Source organism: Cebus imitator, unplaced genomic scaffold (assembly GCF_001604975.1).
Source record: "Cebus imitator isolate Cc_AM_T3 unplaced genomic scaffold, Cebus_imitator-1.0 Scaffold264, whole genome shotgun sequence".
Lineage (NCBI taxonomy): Eukaryota > Metazoa > Chordata > Mammalia > Primates > Cebidae > Cebus > Cebus imitator.
Window position 1 is genome coordinate 3,021,253 of NW_016107579.1, and position 21,577 is coordinate 3,042,829.

Genomic DNA, 21,577 nt, shown 5'->3' on the forward strand with positions numbered 1-21,577 from the left:
AAAAAAAAAAAAAAAAGAAGAAGCAGAATTAACATAAGATCCGGCATTTTCACTTTGGTGTGTATACCCAATAGAACTGAACGCAGGGTCTCAATGAGATGTTTGCACAGCCGCATTCACAGCCACATTCTCACCACAGGCAAGAGGTGGAAGCAGCCGCAGTGTCCGTGGCAGGTAAGTAGATAACACAGTGAGGCACACGTGATGGAATGATCCTTCAGCTTCCACAAGGAAGGAAAGACAGGCCACGACACAGGTGACCATGAGGACATTATGCCAAGTGGAATAAGCCAGTCACGAAAAGACAAATACTGTATGATTCCCCTGATATGCGGTACCTGGAGCAGTCAAATTCACGGAGACAGAAAGTAGACTGGTGGTTGCCACGGGCTGGGGGGACAGGGGGGAGTGGGAGGGAGCGTTTAATGGGTGTAGAGTTTAGAGTTCTAGGGATGGATGGTGATGATGTTTGCACAATACTGGGAATTTATTTAATACCACTGAACGGTACACTTAATATCAAGGTTGTGATTTTTATGTCATGTATATTTTACCACGATTAAAAATAATTTTAAAATTAAAACAAAAAATAAAGTGACCTGTAGTGGTTCATGCCTGTAATTCCAGCACTTTGGGAGGCCAAGGTGGGAGGATCACTTGAAGCCATTAGTTCAAGACCAGTCTGGGCAACACGGCAAGACCCCATCTCTGTTTTTTAAAAAAGTAAATAAAGGAAATGGCCGTGGACTAACAGGCTCTTATGGGCCAAACTGGTAAGAAGCCCTTGGTGTTGTATTGTGTAACCTTCCCATCAACCTCTGTGAGAGAGCCCCCATTCTGACACAGAACCGGTGGCTCAGAGGTGTGCCTTTTCTTCTTCAAGGTTTTCACTGGTCTTTATGTCTCAGGTGAGCGCTGGTTTCCTGCGTTGTGCTGAGCTGTAGGACTGGCCCTCAGTCTGCTGGCTGGGGCTTCTGATTTCAGCTGGGAGCCCTCAGGCACACAAGACAATGGAAAAGGACAAGGGCCGTGTAATTGGTTGTGAAAATGTATGGACAATCAGGGAGGCATGAGTCATGGAGAAGGCTTCTTAGAGGAGGAAGTGGGATATGGCTGGGCCACCACTCTCGCCCCAGCCCTTCCCAGGGCTCTGCTGGGTGGGAACAGGCTGTGTGGGATTCTTCGGGAAAAGGGCACGTGCCACTGGAGCCAGGGGAGGAGCAGGGCCTGGGGAGCACCTCCCTCCATCCTCCTGGTGTGGGAGAGCTGCCACATACTGTCTCATTGGAGTCCCCAGCTGTCCTCACTGGGAGATCTTTTCGTATCTGAGAGCTGTTTCTTGGGCCTGCCACTCTGGCCTCTTCTCTCAGCAGTTGGGGGATTTCACAGTGTTGGTGCGTGTGGGCCCCAGAGATTTGCCCACCTAGAGATGCCTAGGTTTGGGTAGGGTTGTCAGATTTTGCCAATAAAAATACAAGATGCCCAGTTAAATTTGAATTTCAGATATGAAAACACATTATTCTTCATATAAGTATGGCCCCTGTATTGCATCGGTGTTTCTTCTGCCCCCCGCCCCCGACAGTGTCTCACTCTGTCACCAGACTTGAGTGCAATGGCACAATCTCGGCTCACTAAAACCTCTGCCTCCTGGGTTCAAGCGATTCTCCTGCCTCAGCCTCCCAAGTAGCTGAGACTATAGGCATGCACCACCATGCCCAGCTAATTTTTGTAATTTTAATAGAGACAGGGTTTCACCATGTTGGCCAGAATGGTCTTGATATCTTGACCTCATGATCTGCCCGCCTCGGCCTCTCAAAGTGCTGGGGTTACAGGCCTGAGCCACTGCGCCTGGCCTGCATTGGTATTTCATGTGGCAACTCTAGTCTTGGGGCTGTGTCCACTAGAGAAGGGGCAGTGGATGATGCTCTGGGTATTCCAGGGCCTACTGACCCTAGACAGGACCGGGGCCTGCCATAGACATTGGTTGTATTAGTCTGTTCTCACATTGCTATAAAGAACTACCTGAGACTGGGTAATTTATAAAGAAAATAGGTTTAATTGACTCGCAGTTCCATAGGCTATACAGGAACTATGGCTGGGGAAGGCTCAGGAAACTTACAATCATGGCAGGAGGCGAAGGGGGAGCGGGCATATCTTCACATGGCAACAGGAGAGAGAGAGAGCAAAGCGGGGAAGGGACACACAATTGCAAACAACCAGATCTCGTGAGAACTCACTATCAGGAGAACAGCAAGGGGGAAATCCACACCCAGGATCCAACCTCCTACCACATCCCAACCCCCACATTGGAGATTGCAATTCCACATGAGATTTGGGTGGGGACACAGAGCCAAACCATATTATTGGACATCCAGGCCCGGGCCCAGCCAGTCCTGGCTCTGCTGAGACATATGAGGCAGTCTTGGGTGGAGCTGCTGCTCAGTGTGGGCTTACTAGGCAGGTAGCAAGGGCTTGTCATTACCCACCATGATGGCTCACAGCCTCTGTGCCTGTCAGTGTGCTGTGTGTCACAGAACCTCAGCAATCAGTAAGTTGTGGTCAGTAAGCTGAGCTCTGCATGGGCCTTCCCCACCTCCTGCCTGTGTCACCAAGGCCTCCACGTAGCCTTGTGGCTGCAAGCATCCTTTCCTATGTCCACCACCTCAGGCCAACCTCACCAGGGCACCCCAGTTCATGAATAGCGCCCCTTCATCCTTGAGTCTCCTAATCACCCTTCCAGCTGCTCCCTCATCCATCCATCCACTTATCTGTCCTTTCATCCATGGACAGATGTTTGTTAAGACCTACTGTGGGCGAGACGCTGTGGCAGCCCCTTTGATGTATAACTCCCCAGCTGCTAGGAGGGATGAAAAGAATTCATAGATATGAGCTCTGGTCAGCCAAAGGACCCGTTTCCCATGCTCAGGCATCAGGTGATCTGGGAAGAGATTCTCCAGAGGCAACCTTTAGACACCAGCCACTCCTCCAAGTTCCTGGAGGCGGCTTCAGGCTGTGACATGATGGGAGCAGGCGTGTGGGGAGGCCAGGAGTCCCAACGGTCAGGGAGCTGAGCTGGCTCTGCCTAAGGTGTGTGAGGGATTCCCCCACATGGTCTCTGCCTCTTCTGTGTGCCCTGGTGCCACGTGCACATTCAGGAAGAAGGAGAGCCGTGGGACATTCGAGCCACAGTTTTCTGGCCACTGGTGCCTGGCACAGCTCCTGCAGATAGCAGGGGCTCAGCGTGGACTCATTGACTGACTGTCCCTTTACAGATGAGAACATAAAGGTCTGGAGAGGGGAGGTGACCCGTTAGAGGTCACACAGTTTTGCAGCATGCGGGGGAAGGTGGTGGACTGGGGCAGGGAGTGCAGATATGGTCATCAGGCACGCTTGGTTTCAGGCTTGGTCCACCTCTGTGATTTTGGAAAGACATTGAACTCTCAACCTGATGGGCCTCACCTGTAAAGAGGAAATCACGGCTCCCTCTCAGGCTGTCAGTGATGTGCTAGGCCCAGGACCTGGTGTGGTGAGATCCTGAACTGCGAGGGGAGGGGAGGAGTGCACCACAGTGTCACTTGAGAGGGTCCTCATGGCCACACCTGCCCCAAGTCCCTCAGGGCCTGCTGAGCTCTGGGCGGGCCTCTTCTCCTACCTGTCCGGGATCAGGGCAGAGAGCTTCCGGGCCCCAGCAGCAGAGAGCAGGAATCGGACCTTCTGCCAGTCCGCCTTCCTGGTGTGCTGTAGGAACTGGGGGCCTTGCTCCGGGTGTGCACGGCTGCCTGCAGAGCTTTCTGTGATTTATGGCCTGAGTGCCGAGGCTGAGGCTGGATTTACTGCTTGCACAGGTTGTGCAAGGAGGCCCCATGTGCACCCCTACCCCAGGGCAGGGTGTGGAGGGGAGGGAGCCCTGAGCCCTTGCATCTGGAGCTTTCCCAGTGGGGACCAGGCCTCAGTGGGACCTGCCGGAGATGCTGCCTTCCCACCCTGGAGCCCACACCAATGTCATTGGTTATTTGTGTTCCTGTCTGCCAGAGTTCTTCTTGGCCATTTTAGAAAATTAAAACCCGACAGAAAAATGTATTCTAGGACAGGGAATTGCCCTTTGATTCCCAACCCAGAGATGAACATTTTACTGGCTTTGGTGGTCTTACTTCCTGGTGGAGCTATGGTCTGGGACCTTCTGAGGGGTGCCTTTTACCCCCACACCACCCTGCACTCCTCAAGCCTCTGACCCTTTGGCCTTCCTGCTCTCTAGAGCACATGCAGGGAAGGAATGGGGCTGTCTATAAAAAAAAAGTCACAATTTAAAAAATGCTGCTGGGTTTGGCATTTGTGGGGTGGACAGAGTGACAGAGGCTGCATGGGGCTTTGCTGAGGGGCCAATCCCAGTCCTGGGGTGGCCCATGGTGCTGCCCCTCCTGAGGGCTGGAGGAGGAAGGGGGATGGGCTTGGAAGGCAGAGAGGCATCCACTTTCCCTTTGAAGTGCACTCCCCGACCACCCCATCCTGGTCCTAGAATCAGCCTCCAGCAGTAAGCAGTGACTAACGGGCCCTCAGGCCTCTGTGACCTCCTGACTCTCTGAGGTCCCGGGTCTCCTCTATGAAGTGAGGATTGCTGTGAGGTGCCAGGAGAGCACAGTCCAGCATCTGACAGTGCCAAGCCTGCCACAGGCCTCTAGCCAACATCCTTTCATTCCTCCTCGCCCTTCCTAACTCCGGTCTTCATGTCCTCTTTGTCTGTCTGCCTGTCTGTCCAGCCGCCCAGAGCTGGCTAGCTGCTAGGGTCATGTGCCTCTGCAAATCAGGAGCACCCCTGGGCCCAGGACCTGAATCCACCTGGCCGCGGTCAGCATGGAGGATGGGTGGGCTGCAAGTGTGACTGTGCTTCCCCAGGGAAGAGCAGGTGGTTGGACTGCAGCCTCAGGTGCTCTGATGTTTAAAGGGCAGCAGAGGTCATGGGGATAGTGAGAGAGCACCTGTGGCCAAGTGCAGTCCCTGCAGGGAAGACCTTGAGATGCCATCAGGAGGACAGCCTAGCTGGGGAAGGAGGGAGGGGCCGAGCAGGGTCCGGTCATGCTCTTGGATGAGGCTGGCTTCCTGGTAGGCTGCAAATCATATTTCGCTTTGGGAAGAGCTCATCACAGAATCTAGACACTCGAATCTCGGTTTATCTCACAACGGAGTACTTCGTAGCTGTCACCCTGTGGCGGCTTTTATCTGGTTACCTGGAGGTGGGTACCAAATCTGCGGCAGTTGTTCCTGTGCAGGTCGTGGGAAGCACAGAGCACACGTCTGCGGGAAGAGGGAAGGGGGAGGACACGAGCAGGAAGGCAGTGGGGATGAGTAATAGCTAGGAAGGCGTATGTCTCAGTTACAGACACACTTGACTTCATTTCTGGGAGGTAACGCTTTGTAAACTATGACGGCAGAAAGATGAGTCCAGCTAATTCAATAATTTAAAATTGACGTTGAAATGCATGAGGTTTTTTTTTTCCTAATGTGTTTTCCAAGCAGATTTGTTTCTGTTGGAAGATGAAAGCTTCTCCTTTAGCAAATGACTTGGGCCTCTGACTTTCTAAGACAGCAATTCCCAGGAACATCTGGTGAGTGCCTGCCAGCTGGCTGGGCTGCAAGGACCACCTAGAGAGATGGCGGTGGGGAAAGAGAAGCCGTCAATACAACCAATACAACGGGAAAAGTGGTTTTCAAAGTCCCTAGTAAGTCTGTTATGGTGGCAATGACTACACTGAGAAACAGAGTCAAGCTTTTGAATCTGTTTGGGAATCAGCAATGAGCAGGAGCTTTTTTTTTTTTGGTAGCTCCCTGCAAAGGGCTGCAAGAAAAGGCAGGCTCGGGGCTACTGCTCAGGATCTCAAGGAGGGCTCCCATGACGCACTGCCCTTACCTGGCGCTTTGCGTGAGAAGTCAGGAGTCTGAGCTTTTTTTGGATGAGGGGTAGATCCCTCTATCATAGTGATGTGAATTAAAGATCTTAGGTCCTCCCGTAAAGACCTCCCCCAGCCTAGAACTTCGAGTTTTCATCAAGTGCCCAGGAAGGAGTGGGTACACGTGGAGCTGTAACTAGCCATTTATTCCTGCACGTGAATGAGTCTGTGCAACCCACACCTGAGGCGAGAACCTCTGGGCACTGAGGGGTGGTGAAACGCAGACTGGAAAGCTGAGAGAAGGGTGAGGGCGAGCTCCTCTTGCTGTGGCGGCTTGGAGAAGCACCTGTCCAGAACCATCAGCAGGTGAGAATGGCTGTTCCCCCACCTGTAGATTGGCAGCTCTTTTTCTTTTCTAATTGATGCGGTCACCAAAGATCAGATGCCCACAGGGATGCCCACAGGAGCTTGCCAGGCCTCTTTCTAATAATGCTACCTATATATACACTCCTGCCAGCTTATGGAAGCAAGTCTCTACTGCTGGCTGATGTTCTGGAAAATCTGTCAGCCGTCCCTCTCCACGCCCTCCCCCATTTCCTTCCTGGCTTTTGAGCACCCATCTCCCTGTTGTCAAAGCACCTCTAGGAATCCCAACTTCAAACCCTGCCTCTGGTTCCTCTGGGGTTTGGCAGGAAGACTGTCCTGTTTGGTCTTCAGCTCTCTTGCTGCCTTCCTCCCACAGTCTCTCCAAATCTGTGATCTGAGAGCCGATGATCCTCTCTGGTCCTCTGGACTCCACTGCACATGGACCCCTGGAACAGCGTCCTAACCTTGATTCCACATCCACCCCTCACAGCCCAGTCTTCCCACCACAGCTGAAGTGATTTTGTTTTTCTTTTTTTTCTGACAGCTTCTTGCTCCAGGCTGGAGTGCGGTGGCACGATCTCAGCTCATTGCAATCTCTGCCTCCTGGACTCACTCAACTTCCTATCTCAGCCTCCCCGGTAGCTGGGACCACTGGGTGTGCACCGCTGTCTGGCTAATTTTTGTAATTTTTATAGGGATGGGGTTTCACTATGTTACCTAGGCTGGTCTCAAACTCCTGACCTCAAGTGATTCACCCTCTTTGGCCTCTCAAAGTGCTGGGATTACAGGCATGAGTTACCACGCCTGACCCAGAGTAATCTTTTTAAAACCAAAGTCAAAGCATGTCAGCCTCCTGGCTTGAACCTTGTGTTAGTCCATTTTGTGTTGTTATAAAGAACTACCTGAGACCGGGTAATTGATAATGAAAAGAGGCTTAATTAGCTCATGTTTCTGCAGGCTGTACAGGAGGCATAGCACAGGCATTTGGTCCTGGGGAGGCGTCAGGAAACTTCCAGTTATGGCGGAAGGCATTGGGGGAGCAGGTGCATCACATACTGACAGCGGGGATGAGAATGGGTGGGGAGGTGCCACGCACTTTTAAACAACCAGACCTCGTGTGAATTCACAGCAAGAACTCACTCATCGACAAGGGGCTAGCACTAAGCCATTCATGAAGGATCTGCCCCCATGATCAAAACACCCCCTACCAGGTCCCACCTCCAACACTGGGGATTACATTTCAACATGAAGTTTGGAGGGAATACACATCCAAACCATAACAAACCTCTTGAGCAGTTTCTACCACACTAGGAGTGAATTCCAAACTCTTCCATATAACCTAGAAACCCCTGTATCATCTGCCTGCTGCCTCCCCTTCCAGCCCTGTGTAACTCACTTTCCCCTGCTCACCATTCCAGACCTCCTGGCCATTCATTGCAGTACCAAGCTTTCTTCTGCTTCAGGACTTTGCACAGGCTCGTGCCTCTGCCTGACACACTCTCCTGTCCTTCCTCCCTACCTCAACTTTTGCCAAGATTGATTTTTCTCATCCTTCAGTTCCTAGCTTAAATGTCACCTCCCAAGAGAGACTGTTTTTGACCACCCAGTCTAAAATAATTTGTAATGACACAATTTGTAATTATTGGGGTGCTTATCTGTTTACTGGCCTCTTCTCTATCCTTTTGTCTGAGTTGTTCACCTTGCATTGGTCAGAGCAGGCTAAGCTACATGCAGTAACAAACTCACACATCTTAGTATCTTCAAACCATAAGGGCTTATTTCTCAGTCATGCTAAGTGTCCATCACAGGTTGCCAGGGGGCCTGTGCTTATTGTAGGATCCCTGGCTGATGGAGCAGTCACATTTCCTAACATTCTCAGTAGCCATACCAAGGACGAGAGAGCTCTGGAGGGTCTTATATTGGCAATTAACTTCTCTAGCCTAGAAATGATTTATGTGTCATTTCTGCTCACAAGTGATTGGTTAGAGCTAGTCACATGACTCCACCCAATTACAGGGCTAGGAAGTTCCCAGTGCCCAGGAGAGAGTAGAAATGTTTGTCAGACAGCACTAAAGACTCCCACAGCAATCAATAAATACTTTAGAAGGATGGAGTGTCTAGAATGCTCCTTCCATGGCTGCAGGCGTTTAGAGCATCCTTACGGAGTCCTGCTGGAGATTTTGTGTTTCTGCTGCTCAAGCCCCTGGCTCTGCCAGGAGTCAGAATTCTGGCAGCAAAATGCAGCAGAAAAGAGGTCTCCTGAGACCTGGCATGAGCCATCTTAGAGGCAGCCAAGGCTGGTGGCCTCTCAGTGCCCTTCTCCTGTTGGGACACGTTTCCCCTGTTGATGTACTGTGTGAGACAGCCCCGCCAAAAGGGTTCTGCCACTCCTCTCTGAATCTGCCACACAGCTCAGGGTCTGGCATATCCAGAATCTGAACAGATGATCCTGCTGGAAGAGTCCCAGTCGGACCCCTCCGAGCTCTAGGCAGGCAGAGAATGAGTGCAACATTGCTCAGAAAGCCCAGTGCATCCTGTTACCCATGCAAAGGAATGGCACCTCAGCATCCCAGGAAATGTGGGGGAATCCTCCTGCAGCTGCCGTGGGTCCTGGGGGATGGGGGGCAAGTGGGAACAGGAGAATCCTGGCCTGTGACCTGATTTCTAAGCCTTTTCCCTCAATTACAATACCCCTTCCACCTGGGTAGGCTGCTGCAGCTGCTCTCCTGTCTATACTTGCATTTGACGAAGGGTACCCCCACAGCAGGCCCTTTCCACCAGGCAGTCACACTGGATACAGATGGGCTTTGGGAGGAAAGGCTGTGCCAGGTTGGTGATCACACACTTGACTGTACATTGTGACCTCTGCTGGCAATCACGATGTAAGCTCACATTTGTGAGGCATTTACCAAGATCCTGGCACTGTACTGAGAGATCTATGTGGACTCTCATGTAAATCTTCATACCTACAGTGTAGAGGTGCTGCTTTTGGGCAATGGGCGAAACTAATGCCCACAGAAGTAGCTTCCTAATTAAGTAACTGTAGTCATAAGGTGTAGCCCTCCTTTAATCCTATGCTTCCAGGCTCCAAACCTGTGCACTTGTTACTCCGTAAGAAAAGGTTTGGGTCTGATTCCTGTTCTAGGTTATAAATACTAGGGAGCTTCCTCTTTGAGAAGACTCCTACCCCATCTCCTTACTGTACCTAGCAGAGTGTCTGCCATATAATTAGCACTCAGTGAAAGTTTTAAATGTGAGAGAGAAGGGTAAAAACAGAATACTTAAAATAGTAGGCTAACAGTAAGATATTCTTGATTGCATTTTTTTTTGTTAAGTTGGTCACTAAGGTAAAGCTTCTGTGCTTTTTCATATTGATGTTGATAGAGGGGCTGGATCTGGTCGTTATACATAGCAATCTAATCATGGCCCAAAGCCTCCAATATAGCACACATGCATCCTAACTTATAATTATCAACAATGAAATAATTTATTACACTGTGCTAGCAGCCATGGATATCACATTGCATATGGTTCCCTTCTTTAGAGATAAGAGAGGCAGACATTTAAATTGTTCGTTGCGAAGCCTTGTGACGCGCATGACGTCTGCGTAGGAGTCGGCGGGGCCACAAAACCTGTGGAGGCGGAGGTGGGTAGGGAGGAAAAATCCACCGAAATGAAGCCCTATTGGATACAAAATTACACGTTCCCGAGCTTTGGCGGGAGAAAACCTGTTGGCCAGGAGCTTGCCCACTGCACTTCTGCCTCGAGCCTATGGCTGGGTGGGATTCTGGCCCTTGTAGGCGGCTTGGGTCCACTCACTGCGATGCACTAAGTAGCTCCATTACTGCTAATGGGATGTCATCAGCGAAGCGAGTGGTGGCGGCAGGTGGAGTCCCGCCCCAGGAACCCCTGGCGGCGTCCCCAACGCTGCGCTCAAGCACGCTTCGCCACCTCATAATTTTCTTCTGTTTCTGTATGATCAGGTCTGTCCTTCGCTTTTGCTTTCCATTACTTCGTCCTGGCCCTGGCCTGAGTCCCACAACTGGCGCCCCACCTAGCCCGCTCGCACCCACCCTAGGGGCCAGGCCCGCAGCTCCGCCACACCTGCAGGGTTGCAAGCCGCGCTTCTGCCGCGGAAAGAAGGAACTAGAGGGGGGCGGGGCAGGCGCGCCGGGCCCGCCCCTTCTGCGTGGGGCTGCTTTTCATTGGAGAAACCTCACCCCCCCGCCGCCAGCGGCTTGGAAGATTCGCCTTGGATTGGCTGGAAGCCCCTCGATGGGCGTGGCTTCCGAGGAGTGGGCGAGAACGGAAGCGAGGGCGCGCTCTCGAGAGGAGGGGTTGCCTAGGCGACGCCGGGGGCGCGCTCGTGGGGTGGGGAAGCGAGCCGGGCTGCTCAATGACAAATCGGCGGAGGACGGCTGGGGTCCGGCCCCGGGAGGGGGCGGGGCGCGTTTAAGAGCGGCGGGCCGGGTGCGGACGGCGGAGGCGACTGGACGGATCCCTGGTAAGGGCGCGGCGCCCGCGGGCCCCGGGCGGGGTGAGGCGCGGCGGACTGGGGAGGGGGGTGCGCCGCGCGCCCGCAGCCTCCTGCTCCTGCGTCCTCCGTGCCGGGCTGTGGCCGGGCGGCGGCAGGACACGTCGGGTCCCGAGGCTGGCGGAGGGCGACGTCCGGACAGCGGCCCCGCTCCGCTGCGGGGGCTCCCTGGGGAAGCCTCGGCCTCCCGGGCCGCCCGGGCTGAGAAAGTGGGGGCGGCCTCCGCCTCTCCCGTGTCGCCGCCGTTCCTTCGCTATCCCGCAGATGGCTCTGCTTCCACTTCCTGCCGCGGGCCTCCGGCCCGGGACTGTCCACTTCCTCAGTGCCCCGGCTGCGGCTTGGGCAGGGCCAGGGCTGGGAAGTGTTGCAAAAACTTACAGCCCTTGGAGCTTGCGCTCGCCGTGGACGGGGCGGTGTTCCTGAAGGGCTTCGGGTTGCGGGTTTGGTTTTGGTCCTGTCTTGCGGATGAGCATGAAGTTGTTTCTCCGCCAGCCTCTCCCTGTGCCTCCTTTCTGATGGGGGCCAGCGGCAAAGGGACTTTAAGGGGAAGCGCGTGACTGAGCCTGGACCGGGCATCGCCGCCCCGGTTCTCGCCGCCTGGGGGTGGGGTGTGAGGTTATCTGTACTCGGCACAGGGCTGCGGGGCGCGGAGCTCGCTGCGTCCACACTGCTTGTGTGAGCACTGTCCTCTGTGTGCTCATTTCCAACGAAAAACGTTGGAACTTTGGTGTTCTTATCAGGCGAGTCTTCTGGAGAGAAGTGCTTGTGCCTGGCGGACTGAATGAAGTGGCCGTGGAAGAGACTTGGCTGATTGCTCATCTGGGTTACCTGTGACTCGTCTTCAGCCCTCGTAGAACAGTGCACTTTCTGCTCTGTCCTGGTTTCCTAACCTTTCTTCTGAAGTTTTGGGGATGGATCGTGGACATGGAGCATCAAGAGGGGGTAGTGAATCTTTTAGAGGTGTCAGTGACTGATGTTCTCAGCAGAGCCGTAAGATTCTTGGATGTCAAAGCTCAGAACACGTCAAGGCTCAGAATGTTGCTTACGCCTGGAGCAATGGAAGCACAGTATCGAAGTTCCCAGAAATGGGGCGACCATGAACGGTAGCGCTGCATATTGGGAAAAACAGGAGGGGTGAGTTTGAAGACCTAGGTTTGATGCAGGTTCTGAGATCTTACCAGTGTTGTGAAGTGGAGCACGGTCTTTCACTCTCTGAGCTCCAGAGTCAATAACTCTAGGAGGGTGATGATAGTTATCCTAATTGTTAGGATCGAACGAAATGGGAGCGGGGGAGAAGGCGGCCAGGGAGACGTATACCTTGTGCGTGGTTTTAGTTGTCATCCTGTCTGCTTTATTCTGTCCACATCTGCGGCTTTCCTTCCTTGTCCATTCACATTGCTTCCCATTGGAAGCAGCACTCTTATCGGAGATCTCAGCCAGATCTCCCTCTGCCCGAGGAGCAGAACATTTTCCCAGGGTTGTGTGTGGAAAAATAGTGTAAGTTATTTGATATCTTTTGGGAACTTGGGACCTAGAACATAAGGATAGAAAAACAGGATTTAGAGTCTTTCACGGCATGTGAAGAGATCTTGGTAGAAGATGAGAGTAGAAAAGTTCTAAATTCTTGCCTTGGCTGAAGGTGGCTTGAGATTCCATGAAAAATTGTAAGTCTGAGAATTGAGATAATTTTTTTTTTTTTTTTTTTTGAGTCAAGGTCTTGCGCTGTTTCCCAGGCTGAAGTGGAGGCTCACTGCAGCCTCGACCTCAGGTGATTCTCCCACCTCAGCCTCCCGAGTAGCTGGGACTACAGGCTTGCACCACCACACCAAGCTAATTTTTGTATTTTTTGTAGAGACAGACTTTCACCATGTTGCCCAGTTTTCACCATGTTGCCCCAGCTCAAGCCATCCTCCCACCTTGGCTTCCCAAAGTGCTGGGAATCACAGGCGTGAGCCACCCTGCCTGGCGGGGTTAATCCTTTGTTCCAAATCACTTAATGCTACTATACCTCTTTGCATTTGGTTACTAAATTCTTACCCCCTCAGGTAATTTATGGAAGTTAGAAACATCATTAGAGACCTTTCTTGAAAGCTAAATTTGGAGATAATGTAACAACCTAGAACTAGAGTGGGAAGAGATCTAGGTGAACTCTAGGTTTCCAGTGTAACTTGTCTCAAGATGGTATACAGGAGTCCCACTTTTCATTGTCTCCAGTTACTGCTAAACAGCCCCTGCTCCACACATGCAACATGCTTGTTATTTCGTTTTTGTTTTAAATGAATGCATGTTGTTGAGAATTCTGAATGTTAGCACAAAGGGAGCGGAGTACAGAGGAAAAGGAACTCTTCCCTTGTCACATGGTGGAGGAGGTAAGGAGAGAAACTAACACTTATTGAGCATCAACTGTCTGCTTGGCACAGACCCACTGATCCAAGCCATACCTGTTAAAGATATGGCCTTGGAGATTTGACCGTGGGCAGTCTCTGTTAGCTCTTCAGTTCTTTTGGCACCTAAGAATATAAGTATTGGTGTATGTGAATCTATATTCTTAGGTATTCCAAAAAGCCGAGGGACCAGTAGGCAAGAGGGTTAATGAGACTTGGATGGGTGACAGTGGAAAGAAAGATGAAGGGGATGTGGAAGTGAGTGTCAAAGAGGGATGGTCTATCTACTTAGTACAGCAGTTGCAAAATACTAGCCAGGTCTCAATTTCAGGTTTGTCACTTTAAAAAAAGTAACTGGGTATAATTTTCCTGAGTGTTCACCTGGCAGCTTTTGCTTTTGTTGTTGGTGGTGGCGGTAGTGGCTAGTTGTTTTTTAGTTGAAATTTAAATGCAGAAAAAGTTGCCATTAATTGATAATTGCCACAATGTTGTTTTCATTGTTGCTTTTGTCAGTGCTTTGTGGGCATTTTATATATAGCATTGTCACAGCCGTGTAATTTTAGTGAGAATACGGCATGAGTTGAAGGAAATACGGGAATTTGGTCCTGTGTGCCTCGCTGCCTGTGAAGTTTGTCCACCTTTTGAATGAGTTTTCTGTTGCTGCAGAACAAATTTCCCCAAACTGAGCAGCTTAAAACAGCAGACGTTTATGATCTCACACAGTTTCTGAAGTTCTAGAATCTGGGGACAGCTTGGCTGGGTGCCTCTGGCTCGTGGTCTCCCCTGAGGTTGCCGTCATCTGAAGCTCGACTGGGACTGGAGGATCTGTTTCCATAATGGCACACTCACATGGCTGTCGGCTGGAGGCCTCAGTTCTGCACCATGTGGGTGTCTCTATAGGGCTTTTCACAACGTGGCTTTTCTCCCCAGAGCAAGTGATGTGGGTGGGTGGGGGGAGAGGGAGAGAACGAATATAATAATGACCAAGATGGAAGCAGCAGTATGCTGGTGGCTGTGTCCCCACCCAAATCTCACCTTGAATGGTAATCCCCATGATCCCCACATGTTGTGGGAGGGACCCAGTGGGAGGTAATGGAATCATGGGGACAGTTTCTCCCATACTGTTCTCCTGATAGTCAGTGAGTTCTCATAAGAGCTGATGGTTTTATAAGCATCTGGCATTTCCCCTGCTGGCACTCATTCTTTTTCCTGCTGCCCTGTGAAGAGGTGCCTTCTGCCATGATTTTAAGTTTCCTGAGGCCTCCCCAGCGCTGTGGAACTGTGAGTCAATTAAACGTCTTTCCTTTATAAATTACCCGGTCTCGGTTGTTTCTTCATGGCAGCGTGAGAACGGACTAATACAGTGTGTAATCTTGGAGGTGGCATACCATCCGATCAGTATACAAACCAGAGCTGGTACAGTGTGGGAACGGACTACAAGAGGGGAGGTCAGGGCACATCAGTATTCTTGGAGGCTAGCTACCACTACTTTTTTAAGGTTTAGGCCAAACATCATTGAGAAAGTCTTTCTTTCAGTTGCTTACTGAATTATATTGTACTGTAGGAGATGAAAACACAGCTGGGGTCTTTACTGTTCTAGAAACTTTAATATTCTATGTGAAACTTTTATCTTCTTTCTTCTGGTCCTTTGTCAGATGCTGGAATTAGCCAAGTATGCAGTAGCTTTGGAAATTACAAACTCAAATCTTTCTGGTCCCTAAATCAAAAGGAACATCTGAAATTTTTTTTTCTTTTCTTTCTTCCCCGTCCTCCCCCCAAGACGGTGTCTTACTCTGTCGCCAGGCTGGAGTGCAGTGGTGCGATCGCAGCTCACTGCAACCTCTGCCTTCTGAGTTTAAGTGATTCTCCTGCCTCGGACTTTTGAGTAGCTGGAATTACAGCCATGCGCCACCATGCCGAGCTAATTTTGTGTTTTTAGTGGAGATGGGGTTTCTCCATGTTGGTCAGGCTGGTCTTGAATTCCTGACCTGAGGTGATCTGCCCGCCTTGGCCTCCCAGAGTGCTGGGATTACAGGTGTGAGCCACCGCGCCCGGCCTGAATTTTTTTCTTTAACCCTAAAACAAGTTGGTAAAAAATTATTGCCAAAGTGATCTCCTTTGACGAATGGCTTAAAATCAGCCATTATCTGTGAGTTCTTAAAAATAAAACCCATTGGCAAAGTAGCTGAAAAATGTTGGAGAACCTAAACCCTCTTACTCCTCCCCATTATTTTAAAACTTTGGAGACTGCTTATTTGCCTAGCAATTCTTCAGTTCTCTTTTGAAACCCTCACACATTTTAATTATCCACCTGGATAGAAGGGCTCTATTTTTGTAGCCTCCAGATGAAATCTTCCTGAAGTGCCTACAGGTGGAGAGAAGTTTCTGAATCCTGAGTCTGAGCCTGGCTAAGTGACCTCTACGTTCCTTTAATCTCTAAAAATTCTCTGATCCTAGTATTTTTTTAATAATGAATATCCTTTGAGTTGTGCATATTTGTAACAAAAGATTTCATTAATCATGTTAAATTGCAACCTCAGAAGACAGGCTCTTCTGAGAATAGCTTTTGTTCTTCCCAGTCCAGTTGAAGGTCGTTGGATTCGCTGTTAGGCCGAGTTGAAAAGTCAGCACGATTTGCACTTCCTCTGCTTCCTATTTTTGGCCCCTTTCCCATCCTCTGCCCTAATTTATGCACCAGTATCTTTTCTTTTCTTTCATTCTACCTTCGTTGTAATCCCCCCTCCTTCCTTCCACAGGAAGGGTTGGTGGCCAGTCCTTTACTGCTGATTAGCTGATCCTATTGTTAGGAATGAATTTTAGCCCATGTGCTACCTCTAGTAATACTTGCATGGCAAGCCTTTCTGTTCACTTAGTAAATGCTGCCTTATTTATTATTTTTTTTTTGTGATGAAGTCTCACTCTGTTGCCCAGGCTGGAGTGCGGTGGCACTGTCTCGAATCACTACAGCCTCCATCTCCTGGGTTCAAGCGATTCTCCCAACTCAGCCTCCTGAGGTGATGGGACTACAGGTGTGCGCCACCATGCCTGGCTAATTTTTGTATTTTTAGTAGAGACAGGGTTTCAACATGTTGGCCAGGCTGGTTTCGAACTCCTGACCTCAAATGATCCACCCGCCTTGGCCTCCCAAAGTGCTGGGATTGCAGACATGAGCCACCGCACCTGGCCTCATTTTTTTAACGTCCCAAGTAGGTCTAAAATTTAGTCACTTTCCTCATGTACATTGTCATCTCCTTAGTCCCCATCATGTTGTGGGCCTGTCCTGGTGCATACCCACATCTGCCCTTTACCCCTCTGTTTTTCTGCTCTGTAACCGGCATTATTTTTTCAACATTCAAGTCTAATTATGTTACCCATTTACCTGAAACACTTCAATGGCTTTCCAGTGCTTTCAGGCAAAGGTTCCAAATCCCTACAGTTGGCCTACAAGTCTTGAATGATCCTGCAATGTCATCTTGTACTGGGCTGCACCTCTTTCTCTCTGCTGCAGGTAGCTGTGAAAGTCTTTATTCAGTTTCTTGAATGGGCCTTGCTCCCTCTTGCTTCAGGCCTTCCTGAATGGGGTGTGTGTGTGTGTGTGTGTGTATGTGTGTGTGTGTGTGTTGAGGGGGTTGGGGTGGTGGAAGGAGGCCTAGGTAGGAAAGTGCTTGGCACATTCACACGGCTGGAAAAAGGCCACAGAGGCCATAGCCAGTGCAGGGTTTAGCTGCTGCTCATGGTGAGCCTTTAAGGAGCGTTAAGCACAGTTTCATGGGCAGTGTTAGAAACTCCATTGGAAGGGCTGTGTGGAGAACAGATTGAAGAGGGCCTGGAGTGGCAGTGAGGGGTCACTTGGGAAGCTGGGGCTGTTCAGTAGATGGTGGCAGAGAAGATGGAAGAAGTGCATGGATTTGAAATGTATGTTGGAATCAGTAGAACTGGTCATGAATTGAGCTGGGGAGAGGCAATGGCAGTCAAAAATGACTTCCAGGTTCCTGGCTTTGGTAATGATATGGATACTAGCAGTGACTTTACAGTGCTAGATGGGGGATAGTGGAGAAGGAGCAGATTTTAAGGGATTTTTAGCATCAAGAGTTGTATTTTGGGACTAAGTTGAGAATTTTGTGGCAGCCCAGTGGGCAGGGGTGGCAGCAAGGCAGAAGGCTGTGAGCCTGGGGGCCAGGAGAGCAGGCAAGCCTGCATCCTCCGGGTTCCTGAGTTGTCTGTAAAGCCACTGGGCTGTTTGAAGTCAGTTGCCTGGGAAGAGACTGCAGATGAGGAGGGAGCAAGATGGAGCTGAGGAGTGCTGACATCTAGACCGGGAAGAGGAATGCCTGGCAAGTGGCGTTGAGAGGGGGCCCAGAGAGCCACCTGGGAAGCGCTCAACCTGTGGGAGAATGTGGACTGTGGAAGCCAGGAGGGATGGCTTCTGGAGGGGCATGCTGGGAGGGACCTATTCCAGCCTGCTGCAGGCCTTCCCTTTCCAGGCAGCTCTTGCTACCTGCTCATTTTAAAGAGGTAGAAGGCATGGGAAGGAAGAAAGAAGAGTTTTTATTGGAGCTAGCTACATGGAGTGTGTGCGTGATCTTGATCTCACACATTTCTGTGAGCTTATGTTGGGAGGAAGTTGGATTGGAATGGTTTCCATAAATAGGGAAGGAAACAGGCTTTTGCTACTTAGAGTAGGGTTTGTGGGTCAGGAGCAGGATTTGAGATGGGTTAGTGGTGCGGAATCTTGGGCCCCACTCCAGGCCTGTTGAATCAGAATATGCATTTTCACAAGATTCCTAGGTAAACTGTGCATTAAAGTTTGAGGAGCGTTGGCATAGATAGTTCCTGTAGAGGAATTGTGTCATTAGCTAGAAGGATATGTGGGGATCAAAGGCACGCATGTGTGAATCTTCAGGGTGAAGATTCAATAGAACGTGTCTACATGCCTTTGGGGATGATCTTGGAGCGAAGTAAAGACTGATGGTGCAGGAAAAAGGGTCGTGGCAGGGATTAAGTTCTTGGGCATGGTGGCGGTGGAGGGCTTGGCCTTTGCTAAGAGCAGGAATGTGTGCTCCATGTGGCTGGAGACAAGGAGAAGAGGGCATGGAAGGTTTATAGATTTGGTGTTCTCTGGGACAAATGAGGTGAGGATATCTGTCAAGAGAGAGCAGAGGGAGGGCACAGGGGAGAGTCATATTGACATTTCTAGGAAGTATACGGGAGTGCCCATTCGTGGTTTGCGATCATAAGTGCATTGAAAGGGAGTGCTGAAGCTGCTTTCTTGAGTTTCTTTCCCTCATCAGCAGCATTTGCGTGCTGTGTGCAGGTGCTGAAAACAGTGAGTGAGATGGAGGGGAAAGGAGCAGGGAGATGAGGTATCTGCAAGAGCGCTTTTCTCATGTCAGGCTTTGGGATCTAAGCTGGCGAAGGGAGGCAGTGCAGCCCAGAGGCGCTTGTTATGCAGAGAGAGTGCTGGGGCCAATGCTTACAGGTGTCAAGAGGGCACATAATTGCGTGTGGGGATGGTATTTGAACAAGTGAGTGAGAAGGATGGAGGCTAAGGTTGGAGAGTTAGAGGAGATAACCGTTTCTGGTGATGGTGAAGTTCAGGGTATGACCATGACAGTGATGGATAGAATGAAGGAAAGGGTTTTTGGAGAAGAGAGCATCAAGGACTTGAGAGGGGCCAAGCTTGGCTGGGACTTCCATATGCACAGATGTCACTGGGGAGGATGATGGGAGTAGAGGTAGATCAGAAGTCTGCACACTAGAAGCAGATGTCCTCAATAAATGAGAGACGTGACCAGGATGTCTGCAGCTGATAGTAACACGGTGAGGGACAGGGCTTTATGGCTGGAAAGACCAAGCCTCAAAGGTGTGAGGGCTTTTGTAAGAGGGAGGGGACTAGTGGAGGCGCTGAAGTGCAGGTGACATTGGGGAGGAAGGGAAGGACATATATCTGGTCTGTCTGGCCCCGAAGCACATGGCACTGGAGGAGAAATAGCATCTGCTTGATGTGGTGTTCCTAGGGCACACCCAGGTCTCAGACAGAGCTAGAAGGTAGAGGAACATCCTTAGAAGACATGGAGGCTCCTGAAGGGTTTGCGGTGGTGCCTGAGGTTGCGGAGGCCAGCTGGGAGATGGATGCATTTCAGCAGGTGGATGCAGCTCTGTGGGGTTGAGAGTCCTAGTCATAGGGAAGCCCGCACTTCTGCTGGTGACTCTTCAGGACAGATGGCCAGCAGTGTGCTCCCCCTTAGAGTAGCGTGGTCCTGTTCTAGCACCATAGTTCCCAGATGTGGCTGGGGATATGGCAGCTTCCTTTTGTGATCCTCTCAGGCTTCACACACTGACCCAGCAGGGAAGAGAAGGCAAGACTGCTTCTGTTAGAGCCATTTCAGGAGTTGCTGGGGAGATTTGGGACAGGGACATCCTGAGATGCCCATTGGTTATGCCTCTAAGGCGAATTACATTGTATTTTGGGTGATGAAGAAAGAAGGGTGTGAAGGGCGTCTTTTGATGAGAATAAGCCTGTGCTTGTTTCTGGGTTGAGTATGCCTTTGGTTCGCATTCATGTGTCACCCCCCCCCCCCACTGCCTTTTGTTAGTGATGGGAGTGACTTGCGTAATCCTCTAGTGAGTCAGTGGCTGAAGGAGGCCTGGAAGCCAGGCCCTTTCATTCCTCAGGACAAGGGGAACTGCATCTGAGTTAAAAAGTCTCTTGCCTTATCTTTTTCTTATTGACTGGCAGCTTTTCCTGCCTTAGCATATATTTGGCTCTGAAGCCAATTTCTTTCTGAAGACTTTCTAGAATATTAGAGAGAGATTTATTTATTTTGAGACAGGGTCTCACTGTTGCCCAGGCTGGAGTGCAGTGGTCAGTCACAGCCCACTGGAGCCTTGACCTTCCTGGGCTCAGTGATCCTCCCACCTTAGCCTCAGTCCTGAGTAGCTGGGACTGTAGGCACATGCCACTACACCCAGCTAATTTTTGTATTTTTTGTAGAGCTGGGTTTCACCATGTTACCCAGGCTGGTCTTCAACTCCTGGGCTTAAGCAATCTGCTTCTTTGGCCTCCCGAAATGTTGGGATTACAGGCGTGAGCCACTGTGCCCAGCCTAGAGGGATATTTAAAAAGCTACTAAGTGCTTACTGAGCACTTCACTTCTTTTAGTAGGTGTTCCCGCGTTTAATCTTCTTAACAGTCCTAAGGATATAGCCCTCCTGTATTTTATTTTACTTTTATTTTTGAGACAGCCTCGCTCTGTCACCCAGGCTGGAGTACAGTGGCATGATCTTGGCTCACTGCACCCTCTGCCTCCCAGGCTCAAGCGATCCTCTCATCTCAGCCTCTGAGCCCAGCTAATTTTTTGTATTTTTGGTAGAGATGGGGTTTCACCATGTTGCCCAGGATGGTCTTGAACTCCTGAGCTCAAGCAATCCACCCACCTCAGCCTCCTAAAGTGCTAGATTACAGGCATGAGCCACTGCACCAGCCTGTCCTGTATTTTATTTTAGTTTAGTATTTATTTATTTTTTGACATGGAGTGTTGTTCTTTTGCCCAGGCTGGAGTGCAATGGCATAATCTTGGCTTATTATTGCCTCTACCTCCTGGGTTCAAACAATTCTCCCCGCCTCAGCCTCCCAAGTAGCTGGGATTATAGGTGCCTGCCACCATGCCCAGCTAATTTTTGTATTTTTAGCAGAGATGGGGTTTCACCATGTTGCCCAGGCTGGTTGCAAACTCCTGACCTCAGGTGATCTGCCTGCCTTGGCCTCCCAAGTGCTGGGATTGCAGGTGTGAGCCACCACGTTTGGCTTATTTTATTTTTTATTTTTAGTTTTGAGACAGAGTCTCACTCTGTTGTCCAGGCTGGAGTGCAGTGGCGTGAGCTTGGCTCACTGCAACCTCCACCTTCCGGGTTCAAGCAATTCTCCCTGCCTCATCCTCCCGAATAGCTAGGATTACAGGCATCTACCACCACACCTGGCTAATTTTTGTGTTTTTAGTACAGACGGGGTTTCACCATGTTGGCCAGGCTGGTCTCAAACTCCTGATCTCAAGTGATCTGCCCACGTCGGCCTCTCAAAGTGCTGGGATTGCAGGTGTGAGCCACCATGCCTGGCCTTGTCCTGTATTTTATAGATCAGACTGAGGGCAAGAAATGTTAACTAAGCCCTTAGCTTCGTAATGGCAGACTTCAAGTCAAGGGTTTGTTTTCCTGTCCCATGCTGTGGTTGGTATATAACTACTTTGTAAAAATTTTGGGGCCGGGCGCGGTGGCTCACGCCTGTAATCCCAGCACTTTGGGAGGCCGAGGCGGGTGGATCACGAGGTCAAGAGATCCAGACCATCCTGGTCAACATGGTGAAACCCCGTCTCCACTAAAACTACAAAAAATTATCTGGGCATGGTGGC

At 50.5% G+C, this 21,577-nt stretch overlaps 1 protein-coding gene across 3 annotated transcripts in view; it reads left to right on the plus strand.

The window, feature by feature from the left end:
- The first annotated feature begins 10,533 nt into the window (after positions 1-10,533).
- RALB (RAS like proto-oncogene B) overlaps positions 10,534-21,577 on the plus strand; it is a 45,098-nt gene continuing 34,054 nt past the window's right edge. The window contains exon 1 of one of the 3 annotated variants that reach the window (XM_017500266.2): positions 10,534-10,755. The gene's annotated coding sequence lies outside the window, so the exon portion shown is untranslated. Of the gene's footprint in view, positions 10,756-11,379; positions 11,401-21,577 lie in introns of those variants that run through there. The other 2 variants (XM_037728409.1, XM_037728410.1) reach the window with 2 other exon arrangements.